The following is a 10,971-nucleotide window of genomic DNA, read 5'->3' as shown; positions in this document are numbered from 1 at the left end:
GCTGAAACTTTGGAAAGACCGGACATTACAGAAATTATTACAAAGGTCCAAGGAAAGAATATGAAGTGAAAACAGAAGCAAATGTCGCTTCAGAAAGAGGTGATATGTTGATATGCTCTTTGGAGAGCAAGAAAGAGTCTTGGGTCTTAGACTCTGGAGCCTCTTTTCATGCCGCTTGCAGTAGAGATTGCCTAGAGATTAACCTTTTGACAGAGCCAGCAAAGGAATTATGAAGATCAAGATGAACGGATCAGTATGAAAACTAAAGGATGTCAGATATATTCTAGAGTTAAGAAAGAACTTGATCTTAGTTGGAAAACTAGCAGATGAGGGATACACCACAACATTCATTGGCAATGAATGGAAGATATCAAATGGTGAACTAATGATTGCACAAGGTAAGAAAAGTGGAACACTTTATGTGACCTCTAATACATGTATGTCTATTTCAATTGCTACAGAAAATGACGATAACAACATTTGGTACCAAAGACTCGGTCACGTGAGCGAAAAGAGACTCAGGGTGATGCACTCAAAGGAGAAATTGAGTGATCTACAGTCAGTAGAGATTAACATGTATAAGGATTGTATACTTGAGAAATAGAAGAGGGTCAGTTTCCAGACATACACCTATACCCTAAAGAATGAGAGACTTGAACTAGTCCATTCAGATGTATGGGGACCGACGACCGTCAAGGAATTACTGTAATGCTCTGGCCCTTTATACAGACCTAGAGTGCTACTACACCTATATAATACACATGTCTCTGAATGAACATACATATACCACTCGCCTTGAATAGGGACATACGAGTGTTTCATACTGATCTGAAATCTCATGCATAATGGAAAACATAAACATTCATATGGAAATCTAATAGACATAACCAGAGTTTCTAACTATATCTCAAATACATACAATCGTACTTAAAACATAACATGTTCTTACAATCTCCAAAAGATATTATGAACTAAGTCTATTACATATACAAAACACTTATGTAAGCTAAAATCAAAATGACACTCCAAGTCCCTTTAGCAACTAGGACCATAGTCCTATAGGACCTGAAACAAAGGTTGTATATTGGGGTGAGATGCTTCTCATTAAGGTGAAAAATATTACATTAGTGTGTGACCACATGCGTATATTTCAGTTGAAAGAAGTTACATATAAGGCATATTTTCAATACTGTAATATAGGAGATATATAGACATAATTCCTACAATAGATGGTTTGGCATCATAACAAGCGAGAGTTCCCAGGGTTAGGGTAGGGTATAGGCTCATACACTGTACAATCCCTCCGCCTGATTCTCAAACTTGTTACTTTGCCCATTTTAGTTTTCAAATCATAAATATGCATATTTAGAACACTGTCCAGCTTAGAAACAATAATAACAAATGCCAACACTACCCCTTGGCTTCGAATTGTGCAATTTACTATAGTCCGACTAGAACCACCTGGTCCATTAATCCACTAGTGGCACACTCCAAATCCAACCAACTATCTTGATACCCACACTGAAAAGCAGATGTGTGGTTGCACTGTATCCGATATAAAGCAACGGAACCACGCTTAAGCTTTTTAAGGCTCTCTTATAACGGTTAGCATTTTAGGGCTCTCATATAATGGTGAGCTTTTTAAGGATCTAATGGTAACAAGTTGCGGTTTCAAATATTATATATACAATTTAAGATAAAACGAATTAACTTATTTCAAATTCACAAATCACCTCTATAGTTCCAGTATTTTCACAAACTTATTCACTCACACTATGGTATAAACCGATGCACACATTCTCGGTTGAACCCTTTTTCCACACAAAGCTCGATATATAACCAGCACCTGTTTTCCAGTTTTTCAGATGGCAAAATAGAACTCCAGTTCCCATAGTTCATATACGTATTTAAACATATTCACATATTCCATTTCATATCATATGTCATACTCGTTTGGTCAAAAATCCGCTATATATTATATAACTCGATAAATATCATTTAAATGGAAAATAAAGGGTCCAAGCATCTCTTGCGTTAAGATTAATATAAATAAAGAAGTTTTGAAAAGTTTGGAGATCATACGCCAAAACCCTCATTTTTACCAAAACGTACAATCGTAAAACTGACATTTTTACCCGGTGAAACTTCGCAAATAAGCAGTTATATCATATATATAAACATAAGCTAACTTTTTAGTGGTTTATTTTTCTAAAAAGACTGATGTAAACAAATCCACTTACCTATTTTTGAATTCTGAAACATGAACTACCCAGCACCAAAACAACGAACCAAGTTCTCAAAACCTGAAAACCGAAGAACAGTACTTTAATACAATCATATTCACTACAGATCTACCGAACCGAAAATGAACTTAGACTCTTACCTCGATTTCGTGATAAAACCCAGAAGTACTCAAAACAAAGATCCAATCCGCTATAATCGTAGAGATTTTCCCCCTGATCCACGTGGTAACGTCGGATCGTGGATTCGGGTGACGAACAGCAAAGGATCAGAGAGAGAGAGAGAGAGAGAGTTTGTCGGTTCTAAAGAGAGAGAGAGAGAGAGAGAGAGCTTTTTGTGATTTATTAACACTTAAGCAACTAAAAATGATATTTATAGACCCCTTGACCAGGTCAAACTCATCGACGAATGGTGCCTTCGTCAACGAGCCATAGAAGGCTCTTCGTCGACGAACCTCTTTCCTTCATTGACAAACCCTTGTCCAATATTTTTCCTTTCGGTTAGAATATCTTCGTCACCAAGGCTCTGAATTTTAGCGACAAACCGAAGAAGGGCCTTCATTGACGAAAACCTTGGCTTCATCGATGAAGCCTACTAAAATTACCTTTTTACCCTTTTTCTTATTTTACGGGTTTGGGTCTCTACAATCTCTCCTCCTTATAAAAATTTTGTCCTCGAAATTTATTAACTGTTTCTAAGTATGACCTCACTTTATAACTCAATTTTACAAAAGAGTCGGTAGCTACCCACATAGTGGCTCCGACCTAAGTTTATTGCATACCCTCACATATGGCGGAGGAATATAGTGGTTAAAAGGTGATGCTTCGGGAGATTACAATACATACAAAACTCTCTCGAAGACCATATCTAAATAATCTGAACCACCTATTCTACTTACCTTTATACCTCTAACTATCTCTGAATAACTGAGGGTACTTCTGGCGTATCTCTTATTCTAATTCCCATGAAACTTCCTCCACTGCGTGATTACACCATAATACCTTCACTAACGAGATCTCCTTAGTCCGTAACTACTGTACCTTCTGATCTAATATCTGTACCGGAATCTCTTCGTATGCTAACGAATTGCTGATCTCCAAGGGTTCGTAACTCAGCACGTGCGAAGGATCTGACACGTACCTCCTCAGCACTGACACGTGAAACACGTCGTGAACTCTGGATAATGCGGGGGTAATGCCACTCGATAAGCAACTGGACCTATCCCTTAAAGGGCCCAATGTATTGAAGGCTTAGTTTCCCTTTCTTCCCAAACCTCATTACTCCCTTTATCGTAGCAATCTTCAAAAATACCATATCTCCTGCCTCGAACTCTAGCTCTCGTCAGCAAGTATCAGCATAACTCTTTTGCCGACTCTGAGCTGCCTTGATTCTCTCCCTAATTAGCTCGACCTTTGCAGAGATCTGCTAAATCAATTCCAGTCCTAGTATCTGCCGCTCACCTACTTGATCCCAGTACAATGGAGATTGACACCGACGACCATACAATGCCTCATATGGTGTCATCTCTATACTGGCATGATAGCTATTGGTATACGCAAATTCCACAAGCAGTAGATACCGTATCCAACTGTCTCCAAAATATAGTACGCATACCCGCAGCATATCCTCTAACGTCTGAATAGTCCTCTCAGAGTGTCCATCCATCAGCAGGTGAAATGACGTACTGAAAGTAAGCTACGATCCCAAGGCATCCTGTAGACTCTTCCAGAATTAAGAAGTAAAATGTAGGTCTCAATCTAAAACAATAGAAACTGGGATACCATGGAGTCGTACAATCTTTTGCACTTATAGCTCTGCTAGCTTATTCAGAGAATAGCTGACTCTGATTGGAATGAAATGTGCAGTCTTCGTCAGCTGATCTACTACAACCCATATACCATTCCGCCCATGCACCGCCTTAGGTAACCCCGATATGAAATCCATCGAGATATGCTCCCATTTCCACTTGGGAATGTCAAGTGGCTGAAGGAGTCTTACTGGCTTCTGGTGCTCTGCCTTAACCTGCTGACATGTCAGACACTGCTCTACGAAACGAGCAATCTCTCTTTTCATGTTCGACCACCAGAAATATTCCCTAAGGTTTCGATACATCTTTGTACTTCTAGGATATACAATATAGAGCGAATGGTGTGCCTCCTCCAGAATGACCCGTTTAATCTCGGCGTCATTTAGTACACAAACCCTACTGTGGAATCTCAATATCATATCACTTGAGATATTGAAGTCCGGCTTTAAACCACTTTGTACCCCTTCCATAACTTCTACCAGCTCTTCGTCCTCCTTCTGAGTTGTTCTAATCCTCTCTTGTAAAGTCGACCATACCACCAAGCTAGCAAGAAGAGCCTGGTGATTTCCTTCCACAACCTCTAAGCCCAACCTTTTCAGGTCCATACAGATCTGATGCTAAACTCCCACTGCTGAGACTGGCGCATCAACAGACTTCCAACTCAGAGCATCGACTACCATATTTACTTTTCCTAGGTGATAGCTAATGGTACAGTCATAGTCCTTTATCAACTCAATCCATCTACGCTATCTCAAAATCAGCTCCTTCTGGGTGAAATGTACTTAAGACTTTTATGGTCGGTAAAAATCTCGCACCTTTCATCATACAGGTAGTGCCTCCAGATTTTCAATGCAAACACTATCGCTGCTAATTCCATATCATGTGTTAGGTAGTTCTTCTCGTACTCCTTAAGTTAACAAGAAGCATAAGCAATCACCCTTCCTTGCTACATTAGAACACACCTAAGACCTTTCTTAGAGGCGTCACTATAGATAACAAATCCACCATCCCCAGATGGAATGGTTAGAACTAGAGCAGAAACCAATCGCTGTTTCAACTCCTAGAAACTCAGCTCGCACTCATCAGTCCAATCATACTTCATGTTCTTCCTTGTGAGTAGCGTCAATGGACCTAATAAACTGGAGAACCCTTCTACGAACCATCGATAGTATCTTGCAAGACCTAGAAAACTTCTGACTTCCTGAACATTCTTCGGCCTCGCCCAGTCCACTATTGCTTCTATTTTACTCGGATCCACTGATACCCCTTCTTTGGACACTACATGCCCTAGAAACGCAATCTGTTCCAGCAAGAACTTGCATTTCTTCAGTTTATCATATAACCTCTTTTCCCTGAGCATTTGCAGTACCAATCTTAGATGACCTTCATGTTCTACAACACTCCTAAAATACACTAGGATGTCATCTATAAATACCACGATGAACCAGTCTAAGTATTCGTGAAAGACCCTATTCATCAGATCCATAAATGCCGCAGGTGCATTAGTCAAACCGAAAGGCATAACCACAAATTCGTAATGGCATACTGGGTTCGAAATGCATGCTGTCTTTGGTACGTCCTCCTCTTTTACCTTCAGCTGGTGATACCCAAATCGTAAATCGATCTTAAAGAAAATCTGTGTGCCTTATAGTTGGTCAAATAGATCATCAATCCTGGGTAGCGGGTATCTATTCTTTATTGTCACCTTGTTAAACTCTTTGTAGTCAATGCACATATTTATCGACTCATTCTTCTTATTTACAAATAACATCGGTGCTCCCCAGCGTGAAACACTCGATCAAATATACCCCTTATCTAGTAGCTCTTGTAGCTGCTCGTTCAACTCTCTCAATTCTGTTGGAGTCATACGATATGGAGCTTTTGATATTGGCATCATACCTGAAACCAACTCTATAACAAACTCCACCTCGCGATCTGGAGATAATCCCGACAAGTGATCTAGAAATACATATAGGAACTCGCACACTATAGGAATCCCCACTAGTTTACATTCTTCTTCCAGCGTGTCTTTCATAAATGCCAGGTACCCTTGGCATCCCTCTAGGAGTAATCTCCTAGCCTACATAGCTAAAAGGATCCATGGTGCAGAACGTACACACAACCCTAAGAACTTGAACTCCTACTCCCCTAGCAGTCTAAACACCACCGCTCTCCTATGGCAATCAATACTAGCATAACTAGCAGATAACCAGTCCATCCCTAGGATGATATCAAAGCCATGCATGTCAAACACTTTGCTACATACGACTACAAACCCAAATGGCGTAGCCACTACCAGTTCATAATCTAACTATTGAACCTCTAATCCATACAGTTTAATGAATCCCCATGAAATAAAGGAATGCGTTGCCCCAGAATCGAATAATATAACAGCTTTATGGGAAAGCATGTAAATGATACTTGTGACTACATCACCAACGTTCTCTGCATCGCCTGGAGTCAAGGAATACACCCTAGACTGGGCTATATCCCCCTATTGACCACCACGTTGCAACTGCGTACCTCCCCTGTATGGCTGTTGTAGGGCTCTGCTATTCCCCTGCATGCGACAGTCTTTCCCCAGATTTCCTTGCCTACCACACCGCAAACAAGCCCTTGTAGTCCTCCAACACTACCTAGAGTGCCCCTTACCACATGTAAGGCAACCACGATAGGTTGTGGTGCTCTAAGATGTACCACTACTATTCTTTTTCCAGTTGCACTGCCTTGCACCAGAAGAAGAACTAGGAGGCGCTAGCCTCTTCTTTGGAACTTGAACCTATGCATCCTCCAGCAGACTCTTCTATGCTACAGTGACTTTGTCTACCAGTGTAGCAAAGTCCTGCAACTGCAAGATCGTTGTTTGCCTTCAGATCTCTTTCTTCAGACCCCTCTGAAACTTCCAGGCCTTCATTGCCTCATCCAGTATCATGAATAGAGCAAATCGGGATAGCTCCTGGAATCTGGCAACGTACTGCTGCACTGTCAACAACTCTTGTGTCAGACTCATGAATTCCTCCATCTTCGTGTTTTTTACCACGACTGGGAAGTATCGTTCAAAGAATAATTATCTGAAACAGGCCCACATCATCGCTACTGGTATTGGTCGGTGTTCCTCCATTTTCTTTACCAACACCCACCATCTCTCTGTCTCCCCTAACAACTTGAACTTTGCAAAGGTTGTTTTCTGCTTCTCTGTGTAGTTCAAAACATCCAGGATATTCTCAATCTCTTGGATCCAATTTTCAGCTCAAATCGGATCTACACTTCCTATGAAAACGGAAGGCTTCAGTCTAGTGAACTAGTCGATGGAACAACCCAACTCGGTCGTAGGGCAGTCCTACCCCCTATTCGCCCGCAATACACTCATAAAGTCACTGCAAGCCTCATTGTAACAACCCAAAAATAAATAAATAAATAAATAATAAAAAATTATTAATTAAAAAATTATTATTATTAATTAATTAATTAATTATTAAAAAAATTAATTAAATTAAGAAATGTGAGGATTGTGGATATATATATATATGTATATTTAATTTTATATATATATATATATATATATAAAAGTATATATGTAAGTAATATATATAAGTATATGATAAAGTAAAGTAGGATAAAGGAAAGGAAAAAAAAAAGGAAACTTAAAGGATTAGTTTCTAGAGAAGCAGGAAGAGGAGAAGAAAGAAGAAAGAAAAAAAAAAAAAAAAAAGCTTCATGCGCCAGTAAGGAAGGAAAGAGAAAGGAAAAAAAAAATATTCTCTCACCCTCTCCACTCCTCTTTTTTCTACGATTTAGCGGCGGATTCTCGCCCAATTGGAAATCCAAAAATACCACTAGACTCCATTCTCCGCCACTGACATATCTATCGAAGTGGATTTGTCGTAAGAGTAACGTGGGCATATCTCCTGAGGTAAACCAAATTTTTATTCTTACTTCAATTTTTCGTAAATTTTAAGTCAAATGGGCGATCAGACATCACCACGAGAATCTAGGGATGATTATCTATAAGTTTAGCTGAGCGAATGTCTCGTGGGGTTGTTGTAGCCATAACCCCAAAACTATGATAAATGGGTTATTTAGAAATTAATTGTTATTTAATTATTGTAAATTAGGAAAGATTAAAATAATATTTTATTGGGATTGATATGATTGAATCAGAATTCGGGTGAGTGTCGTGAGTATAAGTTTGGGAGCCCTACAGGCGTGATTCAGGGAATCAGGTAAGGGGGAATAAAATTATATCAGTATTTTATTAAAGTGAACCAATTATTTACGAGCATACGAAATTTATTATTTATCTATATGATTTTCAGAATAGCCTAATTACTGGGAAAATGATGATTTTGGTTTAAGGTTATATTTGGGATAATTGTTTATGATATTAAATTTGTGTGACATGGGAGTAATTTTTCCTAATAAATTGAATATAAACTGTTGTGGCATTTGGGTTTGCATGTGGAGATGTTTGGAATAATTATGACATGATGAATGAATTGTTATGTTTGACTCCTGTGTGAAAATATATTGATCTGTTGGGATACTATGTGGAAATGTATTGATCTGTTGGGTTCCTGTGTGGAAATGATTTGATGCATTTGTGTGAACTAACTGGTGTGGTTATTTGTATGCATCTCAATATAACGTTGGCATGAGGAGGTTGTTATATTGCCTAGATGTAAATCATGATATGACGTTGGCAGGTTGAGGAGCTTGTCATATTGTCATTTATATGGAGTAGGACATTGGTAGGTCGAGGAGCTTGTTCTACTGATGTATGACGGGTAGGTCATGGGGATTGGATACTGGTGAATAATGGCGACTGTGTGGGCCATATTATATACCTTGTGTGGGTAGTGGTGCCTGTGTGGGCCACGTTATATCCTGTGTGGATAATGACACCTGTGTGGGTTATATTATATACCCTGTGTGGGTAGTGGTGCTTGTGTGGGCCACATTATATCCTGTGTAGATAATGGCGCCTATGTGGGCCATGTTATGTACCCTATGTGGGTAGTGGTGCTTGTGTGGACCATGTGTAGATAAGAAGTACGTAGATGCCTGTGTGGGCCACGTACTAAGGACATTGGAAGATGAAGTATGAGATGCATGATTCCTGTGTGGATGTGTTGTGCGCATGTGGATTTAATTATGACATTTAAATAATGGTATAGCATATTGTGAATGCATGTGTGTGCATGCGGCGAGGTAAACATACCACCGGGGGCTTGCTGAGAAAGGCAAGTGCTTTGCTAGGTAGTTTCTTGGTATCAGTGCAAAAGGATGCTACTTGTATGGGTAGGTAGACATCCCGATCCTCGAAAACCTTCGTCTTTAAAATAATAGGGATGTGTGTACTGGCGGCGAGGTAATACTTCACCTGAGGGCTTACTGAGTAAGGTGAGTGCTCTGGTAAGTAGTTTTTAGTACCAGAGCATAGGGAAGCTACCTGTATGGGTGCGTAATCTTCCCTATCCTTGGGAACTTTCGCCTGCATAAAAATTATGTCCTTGTGCATATTGGATGTGCGTGATATTAAATGTCTGGAATGTTATTAATGGTACACTTTCTCAGTTGTTATTGATATTATGCGAGAAATAGTTTATTTTGATATGTAAATATTAAAACTCATTTGTCACACACTGTTATAATTTATTCCACCCTTACTGAGAAGTGTCTCACCCTAGTGGATTAACAATTTTTCAGGTTCTTCTGGAAACCGGATTTGAAGGCCTAGGCTGGGACTGTTTTTGCTGGTTTTTTTTTTTAGATATTGTGAGATACTGAAATATGTATAGATATATTTGTACGGGATTATGTTTTAAATACTAGTTGTGGAGATAGATATCTGGATGTTGTAGTGTTTGTTTTTGGGTTGTTATATAGAACTCTGGTATTTATTTGAGGTTATTTATTATGTTCCGCTGTGTGCATGATAATTATGGTATCAGATACAGGTGATTGGAACATGTGGCACCCGGGCCCCACTTGGCGGGTTTTGGGGCGTCACACTTATGGTCGGCACCCTCACTACTACGGTCTCCCATGTTGGCAATATTGTCCCTGGATTCCATCCTGAAAAGTAATTGTGACATCAATTAAAAGCTTAATAACCTAAGTATTAGCTAATGCTACAATATTATAGACTCAATTCCCTAATCCACATTCCTAATATTGGCATACTCCAATGATTTAAAATTCCCATTCTAACTCAAATTCCGCCCTTCCACTTGGAAACAAAACCATCAATGGATTGCCGCGATTTCTGAACCTTTCGATTGATCTAGAAAAACATAGAAGTCTATCAAATGATCTCTGTCTTTAGGTATACAAAGCAAAACTCAAGATCTTATTTCCATCCTAAACTCTAGTATAGTCTAATCTATAGAACCTAACAACCTAAGCTCTGAGCATTTCCATAACCAGGTAGTGTGAACCATATCACACTTCCGGCTGGTTAACGCTCTGATACCAACTGTAACGCCCCAACCATTTATATAGCCCCAAAGTGCTACTACACCTATATAATACACCTGTCTCTAAATGAACATACATATACCACCCACCCTGAATAGAGACATACAGATGTTTCATACTGATCTGAAATCTCATGCACAGCGGAAAACATAAACATCCATACGGAAATCTAATAGACATAACCAGAGTTTCTAATTGTATCTCAAATACATACAATCATACTTAAAACATAACATGTTCTTACAATCTCCAAAAGATATTCTGAACTAAGTCTATTACATAAACAAAAAACTTACGTAAGCTAAAATCAAAAGGACACTCCAAGTCCCTCTAGCAACTAGGACTGACGTCCTGTAGGACCTGAAACAAAGGTTGTATGTTGGGGTGAGACACTTCTCAGTAAGGTGGAAAATATTACATCAGTGTGTGACCACATGCATATATTT

The sequence above is a fragment of the Malania oleifera genome, chromosome 1 (genome assembly GCF_029873635.1).
Source record: "Malania oleifera isolate guangnan ecotype guangnan chromosome 1, ASM2987363v1, whole genome shotgun sequence".
Lineage (NCBI taxonomy): Eukaryota > Viridiplantae > Streptophyta > Magnoliopsida > Santalales > Ximeniaceae > Malania > Malania oleifera.
This window is presented reverse-complemented; position numbering follows the sequence as displayed.